The 18,675-nt window shown below is 42.9% G+C and overlaps 1 protein-coding gene and 1 long non-coding RNA gene across 4 annotated transcripts in view; one reads left to right on the forward strand and one right to left on the reverse strand.

Annotated features, from left to right (window-relative positions):
* cep104 (centrosomal protein 104) overlaps nucleotides 1-18,675 on the forward strand; it is a 258,478-nt gene that overhangs the window by 70,054 nt on the left and 169,749 nt on the right. The gene's annotated exons all lie outside the window — the stretch shown is intronic.
* LOC137301201 (uncharacterized) overlaps nucleotides 7,300-18,675 on the reverse strand; it is a 78,671-nt gene continuing 67,295 nt past the window's right edge. For both annotated transcript variants that reach the window (XR_010958244.1, XR_010958243.1), the window contains exons 2-3: nucleotides 9,622-9,684; nucleotides 7,300-7,710 (exon numbers count right to left, since the gene is read on the reverse strand). This is a non-coding gene — a long non-coding RNA (uncharacterized lncRNA). The remainder of the gene's footprint in view (nucleotides 7,711-9,621; nucleotides 9,685-18,675) is intronic.

The raw sequence follows: 18,675 nt of genomic DNA on the forward strand, positions 1-18,675 counted from the left end.
GAAGAAAATGGGAGTTAAGCAATAGAATTGCATAGCATTCTGTAGACAAGTTACATCTACCTTTCTCTTTTTTTCAAAAAGAAAAAAGTGTTAACTCTTGAGCTGAAATATTTTAAATGCAATTCCCACCTCGTTATCTTTCCACTTATCTTCTCTGGAAGGCAGTTCCACAAGGAACCTTACTGAACAGGCCATTAATTCATGTTCAACCCAAACAACATTCTGCCAGCTCCTGATGTGGGGCCTGGCTTCAACTTTGACCTCTGGCAATTGAATCCTTTCTTTCCTCACCTGATGCCCGCGTACATATTTTGCAGCATGGGTCACTGGATAATTATTAGCAAAAGTGTACCGGACGATTTTCCCCTGCCCCAAAACTCCATGGACACCAATCGTAGTAGCTCATTGTTCCGCCAGCTGAAATCAAAGACCAGGAATCGAATCTTCTTGGTCTGTCTGGTTGGGTATCACACCACAGGATGCAATGGAGAGCTAATCATTTTATTTTTAATCTGTCATAATCAATGGCAGTCTGAAATTGCACAGCAACACTAGCTCTGTAAGAAACTGGCAGCCTTTTCACAGCCATTTTGGTCATATGGTATTCCACCTCTACATCATGGGCCATAAGGTGTCATTCTGTGCAGTGTGCTTTTTTTGTCAACAGCTGCTCATACAACAACAGCTTGCATTTATATAGCGCCTTTAACATAGTAAAATGTCCCAAGGCACTTCACAGGAGCGTTATCAAACAAAATTTGACACCGAGTCACATAAGGAGATATTAGGACAGATGACCAAAAGCTTGGTCAAAGGGATAGGTTTTAAGAAGCGTCTTAAAAGAGGAGAGAAAGGCTGAGAGGTTTAGGGAGGGAATTGCAGAGCTTTAGGGCCTAGGCAGCTGAAGGCACGGCTGCCAATGGTGGAGTGATTAAAATCGGGGATTTACAAGAGGCAAGAATTGGAGGAGCGCAGAGATCTCTGAGGCGGTTACAGAGATAGGAAGGGGTGAAGCCATGGAGGGATTTGACAACAAGGATGAGAATTTTAAAATTGAGGCGTACCCGGACCGGAAGCCATTGTAGGTCAGCGAGCACAGGGGTGATGGGTGAACGGGACTTGGTGCGAGATAGTGGATGAGCTCAAGTTCATGAAAGGTGGAAGATGGGTGGCCAGCCAGGAGAGTATTGGAATAGTCAAGTCTAGAGGTAACAAAAGCATGGATGAGGGTTTCAGCAGCAGATGAGCTGAGGCATGGGTAGAGACTGGTGATATTACAGAGGTGGAAATAGGTGGTCTTGGTGATGGAGCAGATATGTGGTCTGAAGTTCATCTCTGTCAAATAGGATGCCAAGGTTGCAAACTGTCTGGTTCAGCCTCAGACAGTGGCCAGGGAGAGGGATGGAGTCAGTGGCTAGGGAATGGAGTTTGTGATGTGGACCGAAGACAATGGCTTTGGTCTTCCCAATATTTAATTGGAGGAAATTTCTGCTCATCCAGTACTGGATGTCGGACAAGCAGTGTGACAAATCAGAGACAGTGGAGGGGTCAAGGTAGGTGGTGGTGAGGTAGAGCTGGGTGTCGCCTGCATACATGTGGAAACTGACGTGTTTTCGGATGATATCACCAAGGGGCAGCATGTAGATGAGAAATAGGAGGGGGCCAAGGATAGATCCTTGGGACCCCAGAGGTAACGGTGCGGGAGTGGGAAGAGAAGCCATTGCAGGTAATTCTCTGGCTGCGACTGGATAGATAAGAATGGAACCAGGCGAGCACAGTCCCACCCAGCTGGACAACAGAGGATGATATAGTCAACCTTGTCCAAAGCTGTAGGCAGGATGAGGAGGGATAGTTTACCATGGTTACATCAAAGTCACGAATGACATCCTATAAGGGCCGTTTCAGTACTGCGGCAGGTGCGGAAATGTGATTAGAGGGATTCAAACATGGAGTTGCGGGAAAAGTGGGCATGGATTTGGGAGGCAACAACACTTTCGAGGGCTTTGGAGATGGAGCAAGGTAGTTTGCATGAATAGAGGGGTCAAGGGTGGGTGATGTTGGCAGATTTGAAGGGGAGGGGGACACTACCTGAAGAGAGGGAACCGTTAACAATATCAGCTAACATGGGGGCCAGGAAGGGAAGTTGGGTGTTCATCAGTTTGGAAAAAATTGTTGATCATCTTTCTTATATTTTGTGTTGTACAGTGTAATTTATGGTATATTGTCATGTAAAAGTTTAGTTTCTAAGTTTGTTATGTTTTGAATTTTCAACAAAGCTTAGTTTTGAAAGTTACCAAAATCATCCTCTCTCTTATACAATACCTGACACAACAACAATCTCAAGCTTTGAGTAGTGTGGTTAACCTTTAACTGTTTCAAAGATGAGGTACATAGGAGAGCTATGAACGTGTAGACCAATGACATTACTGTGTTCACTGTATCAACTGACAGAATTGAACTCCCAGCATTTTTCCTCCTTATCATGTGGATGTGATGCTGTGTGACATCTGGAAGATCTTTCAGTCTAACATCTCCTGGATGTGCCAAGAAATGTGGCAGATACCCTCAGTAGAGGCATATGCAGCCAAAAAGTGGTACTCTTCATTTAAATGCGATCAATTAGATTTTTGTCAAATTGGGTTATTCAAACTGTTATGGTCACGTTCAGCAGAGGTTACTGGAATTCTGCTTCAGCTTCTGAGGGAACGTCAATTCCATGACGGGGAATTTTTCTGTACTGCTTAATCCCATTTTTTCATTATATAGGTCATTCACTATATCAGGGAAAAAAAACTTGTTTAATCTTGTAACTTATTATTGACAAAGGAAAACTTGATTCTCAGACCACATAACTTGTAAATCAGATGGATAATCACATCTAGCACAAGTCCAGAACTTCCATCTGACAGTCGGCACTTCAAAGGACTGGCTTAGGAGAACCAGGGTTTCAGTAGTTGATGATTTCAACTTCATATGCCAACCATTTTATGGAACCTTTTCTTTCGGTTAAAACAATTTTTGATACGAGCCTGGTCTTGGCACAGGTTAGTGAGCAACATATATCAGTGGATAACTCACTATTTCTTGTTTGGCAAAGGTGATTTTGAAGCCTGATACTTTTTTTTTCTGCCATTGCTAATATTTGAGTTTCACTTGTTTTAGGTAGTCATGGTGTAAGAATTTTTTTCTTTGCTGCTTCCTTTTGAGAGGAGTTATTTCTTTATTGATAGCCACTTAGTATTAGTTTATTTTACACAGATAGCAATCTTCCTTTGTTTCCTTTGACAAACATTATATAAATACTTAGAGAAAACAGTGTATCTTGTGTTATATTCCCTGGCAAAGCAGCATCCACTAAGGGGAATTATAGCTCAGATTTCCTGTGCAATCACTACTTTTTGTGCCAGAATGTAGGAGGTTGCTCTCCAGGGCATCTGACCTGGAGCAGTATATATGCTGTCACTTAGTATTGCTTTTTGATCTGACAGCTCAGGAGGATGGATTACTTCAGTACTGTACTGCTCCAAGCTGACCTGAAAATGTAGACCAAGTTCTGCTATCAAGTTTTTCACTTATTTGAAAGTATGTAGAGGTTGAATGAATAAGGAAGATTACTTACTTAGGATCTCCAAGTAACTCAGTATGTAAATATACAACCGTATGTTTCAGAATCATATAGACTAGGAAACTTACAGATTTAGTCCCTGGTCTGTGCTGAATTAGCAAATCTCAGTTTAGATTGTCGTCAAGGTGCAATAATTGATCTTGGGGTCCCCTGACTGGTAGAGAAAGTTTCAGCCAGAGATCCAAATCCTGATTTGTTACCCATTGTGCAGTGCTGGAAAGTGCATATGTATGGATGCCAAGTTAGGGTTGGGCTTGGCTATGATATGCACATGAAGAATGACTGCTTGGATGAGATACCAGAAACTAGCTGACATCCGTGGAACTGTACCCCAGGGTCAGTCAGCAATTTCAGGGGAGGAACAGAAAAAATGTCAGAGGGAGTAATAATTTGAATTTATCATCAGGACTGGATTATGTTTCACAGGGCTATTTTTCATTTCTACAGAAATCATTCTTCAAGAAGAAATTGAGTAGAATAGGGGTTCTGTCAAACCCAAGCCTCATTACTGACTATTGCTGTAGGCCACAGTCCCATATTCCAGGGCTGTAGACATCTGACCCAGCTGCTGAATGTTTGCTTTATTTCAAACACCTTTTCCTCTTTGCAAATGATGCAAGTAGATTTCAGCAAGTATGTTGCTTTATATAATCAATCTATACATTTTTAGTTTTGGCAAGCATATATTTAAAAATTTTTGACTGTTTAGAAATGGTTGTTAATAAGGCAGTATTTCACATAATTTCTCAGACTTCCTTGCAAATGTTTAGTAGTTCGCTATAATGATTTGCAGCCTTCTGAAGATTGCCAGTGCAGGCATCCTACTCTGACCTATTAAGCATTTTGTGAAGGCCCCTTTCTACTCTTACAAGTTGCATGCTGACGTCTTTGTAGGACTGTCATAAAGGCCTACATTCTGTATAAGTTTTTTTTTAACAAGAAGGTCTAAAGTCTAAGTCCCAGACCAGGCAAATCTATGATTTCTTTTTATGTAGCCTAGTTGCCAGAATTCCTGACGACCTTGCTGTGTAGGTTTCCAAAACAAATACTGGAATGTATCCACTGTGGATATCTGCGGACTACAGACGCTTCAAATCAACAGAAGCAGTGCAAAATGGAGTGTATTTCTGGCATATGCTTGCCACAGCTGTGTGTCCCCAGTCTCCAGAGTTGCGATCACTCCCAATGACACCCACTCTATCTGCTCTGTGTAGTATCCGTTGACATAGTGATTCATTGGAGCTGCTGTAGAAAGTTTCTCATCAGTTGTTTATTTTCATCCTTGTTAGAAGTACTCCATGTATGGATGTTCTGGTGATCTGACATTTTAGGCACCCTATGCCAACGTGTGTAGGAAATTGACCCATATAGATCAATTCTTAGATTCTGGTTCAGGTTATATGTTGAGATACAAATTGACGGTGATGTGTCATTAGTATAAACACAGCCATGGAGAAATGTGCTGAGAATGGCATACTGTAGATCATTGGTGTCAGTTGTTGGGCAGGTGATGAGCCAATGTATAGACTTTGAGGTGCTCAGACTTAAACTTTGATTCTATCTCCAACCATAATTTGCTGGACTATCAAAGTGGGTTGCCCATGACTGTAAGGGAAATTGATTTATGGTCTATCAGAATCCTGTGAATGGGGCTCACATTGGTTAACTGTTCTCAATTTGTTTTTTGGTCTTATACTTCGGCTAGGATCCATATGAATTACAGGTTTCTGTTCAAGTCTTGTATTTGTCTGTCGCCTTACAGAATTTGCTTCTGTAAAGCAGCACCTAGAATTTAGATAGAATCTAGCTTGATGAACCAAAGGTACATAAGACCTAAAAATAATGCCAAAAAGTAATGCATCTGGTTCTGAGCTTATAGACAGTTGTGAGCTAAAATTATTTACCTGGAAAACGGGGCCACCTATAACTATGCTTACCTAGGAAGATCAGAAGACCACTCCTTTCTCAATGGCATCAAGTTCGGATAGTACTTGGATTTGCCATTCGATTTTCTTTTGTCAAAGCCAGTGTCTTGAAATTCATTTGGTTTAATAATTTTGTAACAAACTAGAATTGGGAACATAGGAACAGGAGTAGACCATTCAGGCCCTCGAGCCTATTCTGCCATTCAATTAGATCATGGCTGATCTGTATCTCAACTCCATTTATCTGCTTTTGCTCCATTTTCCCCCAATACTTTTATCTGACAAAAATCTATCGATCTATTGAAAATTTCAATTGACACAGCGTTTCAGGGAGAGAGTTCCCGATTTCCGCAACCGTTTGTGTGAAAAGATGCTCTAATTTTAAGATTATGCCCTTTGTTTTGGATTCCCCCACTGTAAGAAATAGTTTCTCTGTATCTACGCTATTGAATTTGTTTGTCATTTTAAACACCTTGATTAGATTACCCCTCAAACTTGTAAACTCGAGGGAATACAAACCAAGTTTATGCAGCTGTCCTAATAATTTAACTCCTTAAGTCGTGCTATAATTCTGGTGAATCTGCACTGTAGCTGTAGTCCCTCCAAGGCCAATGCATCTTTGCTGAGGTTCAGTGCCCAAAACTGAATATACTCCAGATGGGATCTGGCCAACGGAAGTAACACTTCCTCACTTTTGTAATCTCCCCCCCCCCCCCCCCCCCCCCCCCCCACCCCCACCCCCAAAAAAAGATGAAGACCAACATTCCATTAGCCTTTTTGATAACTTTTGTACCTGTGCACTTTCAATAATCTATGCACATGGACACCAAAATCCTTTTGCTCCTCCACAGTTTCTAGTGTCTCCATTAAGAAAATATTCCGATTTGTCTTTCTTATATCCAAAGTGGATGACCTCATACTTCCCCGCATTGAACTCCATTTGCCATTGTTTTGCCTGCTCACTTAGTCTGTTTGTCTCCTTGTAACTTCCTGCCTAACCTACTGTCATCTGCAAACTTAGATATTCAGCACTCTTCCTTCATCCAAGTCATTTATATTATCTATCATTATATACACGGTGTATCTATTATATATACTATATACCATGTGTATACATATCTTTATGTGCTGTGTGTATATAATAATATATATTTTTGAATACTTCCCACTGATTGTTTAACTATTAACCGTTCAACCCAGTTTACTGTGGACAATTCATTTCTCATTCCTTCGAAGTTTGCCTTACTTAAATTTAAAACCTTGGTTTGAAACACTCCCTCCTTGGATTGTTTCCTTCTTGGTTAACAATCTGCAGGTAAGGGAACATCTTAAGAATAGTGACTATAATATGATTGAATTTGATATTAGGTTTGAGAGGGAGAAGGGAGAGTCATAAACCAAGGTTTTAACTGTAAGTATGGCAAACTGGAGAAAATAATGGGACTTAAGATAGATAAACCTCCAGGACCGGATAGTTTCCACACCCGGGTATTAAAAGAAGTGTGGGAAGAAATTGCAAATACTTTCATAATTTTCTAAAGTGCTCTAGATTCAGGAAATGGGTATTATATATCCAGTACTGCTGCCAATTAGCAGGAACCTCTGTGGCATAGTTGTACGCTATTGTACAAACTTCTGCAGCCACAGCACAAAATAACTAAGCTTGTAGTGTTGAAAGATGTTTTCAAAGCAACTGCATGGAGTATTCTTAACATTTTCTTTTAATATTTTCCTAGTTTGAAAGGCTTTATTTAGTTTTTATAAGTCATGTAGTAAAAAGTCATATTGCAGCGTCGATAAGAATGTTGTATCAATCCAGTTTTAAATATATTTTTATTCAAATCACTGAGCCTCTTTCCTGTTTACTGCCTTTAGAATTTTTTTAAAATTATGTTATACTGTCTCTAGATTTTCCCTCTGATCTTCTCCACCTTCAGAAGGCAGTGATCCATTGTTGGTCATGGTTTCATGGGCGGTGGTGCTCCAGTATTGTACCCAAGTGGCCATGCTGCACAGCTGAGCCCATCCCTGCCCTTGTTCTATGTCTAGTAGAGGCCGCTGGATAGTGATCAGAGTTGTATGGACTGTGCTATTGATTCCTGGCACTACTTTCTTTCTGTTTCTGCAGCAAACGAATACAACAAATGCTTGTCAGGTGGCCTGTGAAAAAGACAAAATGTAATGAAGGAAATGTGAAAAAGAGGATAAGAAGTGCACTATATTGATACTGTTTGGCCATCTTTAGAGGCCTGTGCATTATATGCAGCTTGCTGTTTTTTTTCCTCCTTGCCAATATTCCTCCCTCCTTTTCTGAAAGCATTGACTCGTTGCTAGGGTACAGTTCCATGACCAGAAGTTGCTTTCCGATAGCTCACCCATGTGGTCATTATTTGTGAATGAGCCTTGACAGTGAGCGTCAGCCGCTTGTGATAATAGACCACGGAGAATATCTTAGCCATGCCCAATCCTTTCCTTGCCCCGTGTCCAGACGTGCACACATCCAATGCGGGTTGCTAGGCAGCACTCAGGAGCAGGAACCCGAGCCAGGATACTCCTACTGCAGCCCTGGTTTGAGATGAGCTAGCTAAGCAAATGGGACTTCCTGGTACCTGTATGAATGACTGAGCCATTGGGCGGGGGGCGGTGGGGGGGGGGGGGGGGCGCGGGGGAAGAGTTGAGTGTTAGCTGTTTTTGGCACAAGTCGACACTGTCAAAATACAGCTTATGACTGAAATTGCTTTGTCCAATGTTAACAGTTCTGGCTCTGCTTTGTGGTATGTTAACCACTGAGGCTTATGAATAAGTTATTTCCAGCATGTCAGATTACTTTCTTGATCCAGGTAACATTTCATCTGCACAGTTGGCTAATCATTTTTTAATGAAACTGGGTAACCGATAAGAGAAAGGGTCAAGAAGCAACTGCAGGAAACTAGACCCCAGTTACTTGGAAATGATGTAGCACAATCGTACTGTAGATTACAGTAGTACCATTGAACAAGCTCTGGCTACAATTTTCATAGTTTTACTTGTGCAACAAACTCTCTTAATTTTTTTTTCCTCTCTTTTTGTAGCTAGCTTGATTTCTGTTGCATTATGACATTTTCCGTTGAATATTTGTAGCAGGTTTTTAATGGAAAAAAAATACTTTTAATAAGTAATGGAAAAAAAAATCTTGGAAGTTGCATTGTGTCATTAATTTATCATTGTGATGTGATTCCACCGGTGAATCGTGTAAAATGGCTAAATAAGTAGGTAGAAATGTCTGGGTTTTTTTTTAATAACTTGCCTGTAACTCCTTTGTGTAATATCTGTTTTAATACTCCAACATAAGTGCCATACGTTTTGCTGGTGCCAATAAATGATGAAAGCCAGAGCTAGACCATTGCTTTGGGCATTCTTGAGAAGAAGGCTTGCATTGTAGTGTACAACTTTATTGGTAGATGACTGGGTCTAGTTTATTGCAGTTTCTTGACCCCTATTTCTTATCTGATATCCTGTTCAATTAATTAATAATTAGCCAACTATCCAGATGAAACATTACCTATATCGAGAAAGTAGCTGAAGTAATCTGACTTGCTGGAAGTGATAACTTATTTACTATTGCTCTAAATTGAAGTAATGCAATAAAATCTCCCAATGGAACTCTGAGGTTTCCTCCTGTGATTGAATGCATTTAACTCGTTCATTACATGTTGGCATTCTGCAGTCACTTCCCTACAAAGTGCCGTAACACCAATTACCATTTTCCTGGAGCAGGGATTACATTAGGAAGAAAGCCAAGCAGTGTATGATTTTTGAATAAAAGAGGGAAAAATCTCATTGGTTTGTGTTTTGACAAAACAGTCTCTTAATGTGGGCTGGGTCTGGTCTATTAATCGTTACATTAAAGCAATATTATTTACATAGTTGTCCAGCATGTCCTTGTTTCAGTTTACATTCTCTCCCATCTCTGTGCTCGGGTTCACGCCAATGTGCAGTTTTGATGGGCAGACCTGTGTATCCTCTGATCTGAAACTTGCACCCTTTTGTATGCTGTGAGTGGGTGTAGCACACCACAGGATTAACAATTACCTTTTTTACCTTGATTTTTCACCGAAGATTGCAACGGCTGCCAATCATGTTTTCCTGTCCATTCTGAAAGATGAAAAATATCTGTTACTTGTTCAATAGCTGAGCTTATTTACAGGATTCATAATTACACAGAAACAAAAGGAATGCAGAAAATAATCATCAATACAGTGTTTGAGTCATACAAAAATGGCAATTGAAAAATTCATAACTGAGATAGATAGATTTTTGTTAGGTAAGGATATGGAGTTGAGGAACAGATCAGCCATGATCTAATTGAACGTCAGAACAGCCTCGAGGGGCTGAATGGCCTACTCCTGTTCCAATGTTCCTTGTTCCTAAAAAAAAAAAGTCCAAAATCTTAAAATCCCTTTCAGAATCTTTTAATTAAGCCTTTGCTAAATGGAATGTGGATGCTTTTGTTCCACGAGGGCTATCTCACTACTGCGACATGGAAACAAGCAGTAGAAGTAAACAGAATAGAGAAAGCCAGCAACATTTGTACTACTTCAAGCAGGCTTTTGACATGCCAGATCTAAGCTGCCTTTTCATACTCTGCGTGTAAACATCTTATTAATCAATTTTGCTTTTGAGGCAGTGTGACATGATTTCAGTCTGTTAATCGTATCCATGTGATTTATATCAATTAGTGTTAATTGTGTTCAGATGGTGCATATCAGTTGAGGCTCTCATGTATCCATATACAAGAGCGCTTATCTCGGGTGTGGTGTGTGGAATGTGGAATTCTATGAATAAAGGCTTGGAAGCAACTGGAGACCAGGCTCTAGTCTTCTCCTTCACCATCGGGCTATCCATTTAGAACAAGTCATTTCATGGGTTTGAATTGCATTTGCACTTGACTTGCATATATTACATATAAAATAGTGTGACTTTCTTTGAGCAGAGAGTTTGTCAACAATGAGACTGCAAGCTCTCAAGCATTAATATATCAAAAATATGAGAATTGCTGAAGCAATTAATTTGTAATTATAGGCAATTAGCAGCACTGGAGAACTGGTTGGTTGCTGCCTCCCTTGAAAGCCATTGCTATCTATAGATAGATTTATGTATTGTTTCGTTCCCCACACAAAGATTGTTTTTCTCTAATCTGTAGTTGCTTGCTTCAGCTGTTCGTTTCCCCATCTCAATAATGAGACAGGACTCTGGCATTAAGAAGTGCCCAGGTTACATTCATCAATTCCTCAGTTAAAACATTCTGAAAAGGACTTTAAGGAAAGAATGAACAAGCTCTTTTCTCTGGAAAGGAGAAGATTGAGGAGTGATTGATAGAGGTCTTAAATTATGAAGGGGTTCGATAGGGTAGACATAGAGAAGATGATTCCACCTGTGGGCTAGTCCAAAACTAGAGGCCATAAATATAAAATAGTCACTAATAAATACAATGAGGCATTCAGGAGAAACTTCTTTACCCAGAGAGTGGTGAGAATGTAGAACTTGTTACCACATGGAGTGGCTGAGGCGATTAGCATAGATGCATTTAAGAGGAAGCTAGTTAAGTAAGTGAGAGAAAGGAATAGAAAGATATGTTGATGGGGTGGGATGAAGTAAGGTGGGAGGAGGCTCATGTGGAGAATAAACACCTGCTGGGCCGAATGGCCTGTTTTTGTGCTGTAAAATTCTATGTAACACTTCAATATTTGATGAGTCTAATCTGTTCTACAATTGAAGTGTATTGCTGAATATTTTCTGTATGCAGCTAAGTTTTATTTTAAATCTATAATATATTGGCCTATGTAAAACTTCATGCAAAACAGATTTTGTAGTTTATAGCCTCGTGGAGCTCTGTTTCCGTCACACCTCTTAAAGGATGCCTTTTATTCCCCTGTATTATAGTATTTAGACATTGTATGACATAAGCTCTTTTCTGTGAGATTGCGAATAGAGGTTTTGTGCTTTTACAACCTTGCAGGGACAGGGTGATTTGCATTTTTAAAACCTATCATCACAAGAGCGTCCTTATAATTGCACACTAAAGATTTTCCTTTTGGTGGCAGAGTTGCATTGCGAAATTTAACAATTTTTTTTAAAAAATCACCTGGGTAAGACTACGGTATATCTCAACCCAGTCAACCCTGCAAAGTCCTCCTCACTAACATGGCGGGGCTGTTGCCCAAGTTGGAAGAGCTGTCCCACAGACTAGTCAAGCAACAACCTGACGTGATCATACTCACTATCATATCTATTGGCTAACATCCCAGGCTCCTCCATCATCATCCCTGGATATGTCCTGTCTCATCAACAGGATAGTCCTATCAAAAGTGATATACAGTCAGATGGGAATGGCTGTGGGAGCCCTCAAATTGACTACAAACTGAAGTCTTACGGCTTCAGGTCAAACTAAGTCAAGGGAGCCTCCGGCTGATCACCACCTATCATGCCCCTCAACTGACCTCCTTCATGTTGAACATCAGTTGGACAAATCTCAGAGAAGCAAGGGCACTGAAGGTACTCTGGATGGAAGACTTCAATGTCCTCCACCACTGGTACACTGTGGTTGCAGTATGTAGGATGCATTGCTGCAACTCACCAAAGTTACTTCTGCACCCCCACTCCCTGCAGCCTCTACCACTGAGAATAACCATAACAGTAATGTTGTGGGATCATCATTATCCCCAAGTTTCCCCCACCAAGTCTCAGTCCATCCTGATTTGGATATGTATTGCTCTTCATTAGTGCTGGAATTTCCTGCCTAACACCATTGTGAGAGCACCATCACCACAAGAACTGCAGCGGTTCAAGGAGAAAGGACAACTGGGGATAGGCAATAAATGCGGCCTACAGTGTCGCCGACATCCAAAGAACAAATTTTTTTTTAAGAGAAAAGCCCTCGACCCTAAAACATTCAAGCAGTTTTAAAAAGAAACTTTTCTTTATAATGTACTGCAAAATGGGAACTATGAAATTGTACTAAAATGTGCTGCTGTTGCTGGTGCTAATATCAAGTATAAAACTGGCACCTCACTTAGCAAAGAAATGTGGGACTGGTGCAATCTCCACTGAATCTGTGTAGGACTATATTTTCATTTAAACCTCTAAAATTGCATTAGCAGTCTCCTAATAGGTGTGACTGAATGGATCTGTATTCAGTTGTCTTGCTTGTGGACTGTTGTAATGGTTTCTTGCAGGGTGGTGGCTGATGTAATTTTTGTAATCACGTGCTCATTATAAAAACATGAGCTGCTGACAATGTTCATCTTGTTGTCTGCTGGCAACATGGAGCACTAGATGACTGCATCAACGTTTTCAAGCTCCCCTGCATTTCACAGATGAGTTTACAAGGGAACAATCATTCCGTCTATTTACTGTTAAACTGCGTTCCTGGGAGATTCATTCTGAAGTCATTGGCAACTGATTTAATGTCTGCATTCAGATCAAGCTTCGCAATAAAACCAACAGTCTGGCTTAGTTTTACTGGCTGCTTGTACAGCTTAAGGGCTGTACTAGTTGTGCAGCCGTACTGATCATTACCTCAGCGAATAATGATATGTTTGCACCATAACAATATGTCTTTCTGAGACTGACTTTCTTTATTTTAATTTACATTTTCCATCTTAATTTTCTACCCAATACAGTCGTATAGGAAAAAGTTTAAATTGTGAGCTGCCCGGTAATTTAGTTCCAAATTGCTGTTACCTTCTAACTGGTAAGAGTTCGGATCAGCTGAATTGGGATTAATTGACCCCTCTCCGCCCCGCCATGCCTGATCCAGATGTGCTTAAATGGTTGGAAGATAGATTTGGGTCAGAAAGCGAGTCACGTCCTCATTCAACATATGTTAATGCATTATGTCTGTATTTACATTACGTTGAGCATGTTTGAGTCATACTAGTCTTCCTTGGCTGGCAAATTAATTCTTAGTGCTAGTAATGTGGGGGAGGGGGAAGACCGGAGAAGTACTTTTTAACAGTCCGATGATCTGTCTGCATCTGTTCGATTTTAATTCAAGTGGTAAAACTGGTTATGGAGAGTCCTACGCCATTTACCTCAGACCCCTGTTATCAGGAGAGCAACATACTCCTTCATGCTGTTCCCACCTCCACACTGATGTTGGAGCAGGGAGGTAAAATGTGGGGCCATAAAGAAGGGGCCAATCATCTGGTATTTTTCCAGTTAGTGTCTGTGACCCATTCAAAGTGGTTAATCCTTATTTTCTGTGGGGAAAGGTTTCATTTATAATGTCACTACAAATCAAATGTTATCTAAATATTACTGTCAAAAACTAAATGTTTGGATGATTGACATATTCTTTGTCTCTTCAGAATCTATATTACACTGCATGATTCTTTTAAATAGTGATTTTCATTGTCAAAATGCAGTTATTCATTCACAATGCAATCTGTGCTAAGCTACACAAGTGTAAGTTCTCTTTTAAATTGCAGAAATATTTCCTGTGGCCCTTAATCTGAGTTGCAGTAAAATCAGGATTCCCTTTGACAGTTGAGCCACTGTGGGGTTATTGATTCGACGGGGAAAATGGGTGATGAGATTGGCATCTTTGTTTTTAGTTAGATTTGTATGCTGTTCAGCCTGGTAGGTTTGGTAGATTTTGTTTTGTGCATAGGGGTTGCGCATTTTTTAAATTTCCAGTCTTGTTGATGGGACTATCATGTTTTCACTTAATATATTGAATTCTAACTGCCAAGTACAATAGTACCTTCTTAATGTTTTGTCGTACACGTCAATAGTTTATGCGTCACATTATGTAACATACAGCAGTAGATGTAAAGCTAAAGCTGTGGCACATCATGTTCCATTCACAGGCTCTTTGCCCAAAGGTGGGCGGCAACCTGGAGAGTTTGCTGCATTAAGCATTTCTTCAAGGATTAATGATCCCATTATAGCAGGACAGTCAGTGAGCAGGCATCCACTTCCCTCCTTTGTTATTGATTCTATATCATATTTAAAATTTTGGGCAATTGTGGCACCCCTATTTCTGCCCCACCTGGAATCATTTGATTCAGGACAGATTGGGAATCAAATCTGGGGACTTCTGATTTGTTTAGTGTTACACTAGGTTGTGCTTTTACCCACTGAGGGAGCCTTGCATTACATTACTAAAATGGGTGGCTGTAAATAATGCTGTGACTAGCGCATGCACATGTACACTCGAGCCCAGAGAGTGTTGGACCACGCGCTCGCATCTTAGGTCACCAACTGCAAATGCACATTTTAGATGCCCTCACTGCTGTTCACTAAAAGCATGGACCGGAGGCCGAGCACCAAAAATGTAGCTGATGCAGGTCGTCCTAAAGCAGAGGGTGGGGGGGGGGGGGGGGGAAGAGAGAAGAGAAAAGGGGGGGGGAAGAGAAGAGAAAGGGAGGGGGGGTGTAAGAGAGCAGAGCCCAGAGGAAGGGGAGAAGCAATGTGCGAAGTGGGGAGCAGAAGCAACGCACGAAGTGGGGAAGAATGGGGGAGCCTGGAGGGAGCAGAGTGGGATGGGGGGAGGGGAAGGGGAGGGAAGAGAATGTGATCCTGATCTAAGGGGGAGGGGAAGAGAGGGAGAATGTGAGGCAGATGGTGAGATGGATCACGTTCCCCTCCTCTCTTCTATTAGACCTGGATTACGCTCTTGATCAGAACGGCAGCGAGTTGATTTCTCAGAAAGCCTGGCCCATGCGCAATAAGTGACGTCATTGGACACAGTGTCACTATTCACTTTGTAATGTGAAAGGTGACCTGCCCCCATTTTCTGCCCAATAAAGTTGAAAACAATCCATGGCCCGCACACACTGCCCCATCAGTCACCGCAGCTCTCTCCCACAGTGTTTAGTTTGACGAGAGTGATTAGTGACAGTGTGGGTACTTCTGGTTTTCGATCGACCCGTGACGTACTCCTGCGCATGCACTGGGCCACCCGATGACGTTGCTCTCAGTGCATGCTAAAAAGCTACAGCTCCGCTAGTGACCTCACTTCCAAAGAAGTCACCCTCACCTCTTCTCGTTGAATGAAATGCGCCCTCATTAATCCAACCTTGCAGCTCAAATTATATCAAATAGTCAATGCTGTGGATTTGTCAAATTCAACCTCAGAGAAACGGCTGCAGCTCCCCTGCATGATCTTGCAGCGCCCATTCGTGGGGCAACATATTTATTGATGGGGCCCACAAGTCAATTGCTAGGTTGGCCTGGTGTGGAGTGTTTTCAGAGTCAAAATGAGGTGGGAGGCTCAATGTGGAGGATTCGCTCCTCCAGCAGACAGCGGAGTTTGGTGTGAGTTTTTATCAGATTATGCTGATATCATTTGACAAGTATCCAAATAAGAGTCTGTTAACAAAAATGAGAGCACATGGAATTGGAGGCAACCTATTGGCTTGCCTTCCACACCTGTCTCCGAACCTGGACATCAGTTCGTCGATGCTCCAAACAGATCCCACCCTATGTACGTCAACCTTATCCCACCACAGGACCTCTGACTTTAACTTTGGACTCCCTCCTATTACCTCCTCTCTATTCCCTGTTTATATTACCAGGACATATCTATCCCAATCTTGCTATGTAACCACGCCTATGTAACTTGAGTTTCTCTGTGCCCATTCGCGTGCGCATTTTGCCTGCTACTCCGGACCCAAGCTCATCACTTCGATTTCTCCTTTTTTCAATCCCTCCAAGGCCCCTCTCTCCTGTTGTCATGCCTCCTTTCATTTTTCCCCTTTCGAGTACTCTGCCCCTACCCCAACTCTTCAGCACTCCTCGACCTTCCTACTCTCCTGCCGCTGTCCCTGGCTTGACTTCCTCTTGGATAAGCCTACAGCCTCCCTCTGTGCCTCTCTTGGCATCCTCCAAAGGGCCCATCGAGGCACTCGTCGCTGCCTCGTTAGGAGCAGCAACCCCAACTGTCCTATTGTACTCTCTCACCGACTTAGCCGCCCAGCAGCCCAATGGGGGCTAATTTTGCCAACCACCTTCCCGTCCCACTCATCCGTCCCAGCGCTGACCCTGTGGACTCTGCCAACAGATCAGCTATCACCGCCCCTCTCCACATATCCCTCCAGAATGTTTGTTCACTTGTGAACTAGGCACTTGCCATCCATGAGCATATTGTGGATGATTGTATCGACATTATGGCCTTGACGGAAACCTGGGTGATGGCACCTTCCCCCTTAATGAAGCCTGGCTATACCGTCCACCACTTGCCCCACCCAGACCGCCGTGGTGGTGGTGTGGCTCTTATCACCAAGTTACACCTTGATCTGTCCCCCTACTCCTCTGGAACCTTCTCCCCCTTTGAGCATCTCACCTTGTTCCACGCCTCTCACCTCTCCTTTAAAATCCTCGTTCTCTACCACTTGCTCAAGTACCATGCCAAGTTTCTCACTAAGATATCTTCACTGCTTTCCTCCCTCAGCCTCTGCACTGAGTGACTTCTCATCCTCAGTAACTTCAACCTCTATCTCTCTCCTCTGAGTTCACTGCCCTCTTATCCTCCCTTAATCTCTCCCTCCATATATACTCCCCTACCCATATTCAGGGCCACCCCCTCGACCTTGCCATCTCACCCGGCCTCTACTCCGATAGTGTCAATTGCGGATAAGGCCACCTCTGATCACTTCCTTGTATCCCTCTCCACCCACATCCTCCTTCCCCCTCCCAAACCCACTTCCTTCTGTGTCCATCCCTGGAAAAAATAACTCCCCCAAATCACTTATGACGGCATTGTCAAATTCCCAACTGTCTAGCCTTTGGCCCTCCATTCACCACAACATTTTTGCAGCTGCCGATCTGGTCAGTCACACCCTCATCTCCACCTTTGATGCCCTTCTCCTCATTAAAACCATTACTCTCCCTCAACCTGGTACAATCCTCATCTCCGCTCCCTTAAGTTCAAGGGAAGCAGACTTGAACGTTTATGGCGGACAACTGGTTTAGCCATTCATTGCCAGATCGGGCTGGACCATATAAAGCGCCATCAGGCCCTGACAAACCGTCTTCTTAAACTCCTCTCCCCTGCCTCCTCCACCCTCACCTCCAACAAGTCCACCAAGTGTCCCCTAGTCCACCAAGCTAAACTTCCCCCATGGTTCCCCCCTGCCCTAGCTCTGAACTTGCATCTTTCTCTGGTTCCATTCTTATCTATCCAGTCATAGCCAGAGAATCACCTGCAATGGTTTCTCTTCCCGCTCCTGCACCATTACCTCTGGCGTCCCCAAGAATCTATCCTTGGCCCCCTCCTTTTTTCTCATCTACGTGCTGCCCCTCGGTGACATCATCTAAAAACACAACATCGGGTTCCAAGTGTACGCTGACGACACCCAGCTCTACTTCACCATCACCTCCCTCGACCCCTCCACTGTCTTTGATTTGTCACTGCTTGTCCGACATCCAGTACTGGATGAGCATGAATTTCCTCGAACTAAATATTGGGATGACCAAAGCCATTGTCTTCGGTCCCCGCCATAAACTCCGCCCCTCTCCTTGGCCACTGTCTGAGGCTGAACCAGACCGTTCGCAACCTTAGCATCCTATTTGACCCTGAGATAAGCTTCCAATTACGTATCGCTCCATCACCAAGACCACTTACTTCTACCTCCGTAACTTCACCCATCTCCGCTCCTGCCTGAATTCATCTGCTGCTGAAAACCTCACCTGCCCCTTTTGTTACCTCTAGACTTGACTATTCCAATACTTTCGTGGCCGGCCTCCCATCTTCCATCCTCAATATACTTGGGCTCATCCAAAACTCTGCTGCACGTATTCTAACCTGCAACAAGTCTTGTTCATCCATCACCCGTGTTCGCTGACCCACATTGGCTCCCGGTACACCAACACCTTGATTTTTAAAATTCTCGTCCTCATGTTGAAATCACTCCATGGCCTCACACCATCCTATCTGAGCTCGGGAGCGTCGGCGCCGTGCGTTCCCTGAGCTCGGGAGCGTCGGCGCCGTGCGTTCCCTGAGCTCGGGAGCGTCGGCGCCGTGCGTTCCCTGAGCTCGGGAGCGTCGGCGCCGTGCGTTCCCTGAGCTCGGGAGCGTCGGCGCCGTGCGTTCCCTGAGCTCGGGAGCGTCGGCGCCGTGCGTTCCCTGAGCTCGGGAGCGTC

Source organism: Heptranchias perlo, chromosome 32 (genome assembly GCF_035084215.1).
Source record: "Heptranchias perlo isolate sHepPer1 chromosome 32, sHepPer1.hap1, whole genome shotgun sequence".
In the NCBI taxonomy this organism is placed as follows: domain Eukaryota; kingdom Metazoa; phylum Chordata; class Chondrichthyes; order Hexanchiformes; family Hexanchidae; genus Heptranchias; species Heptranchias perlo.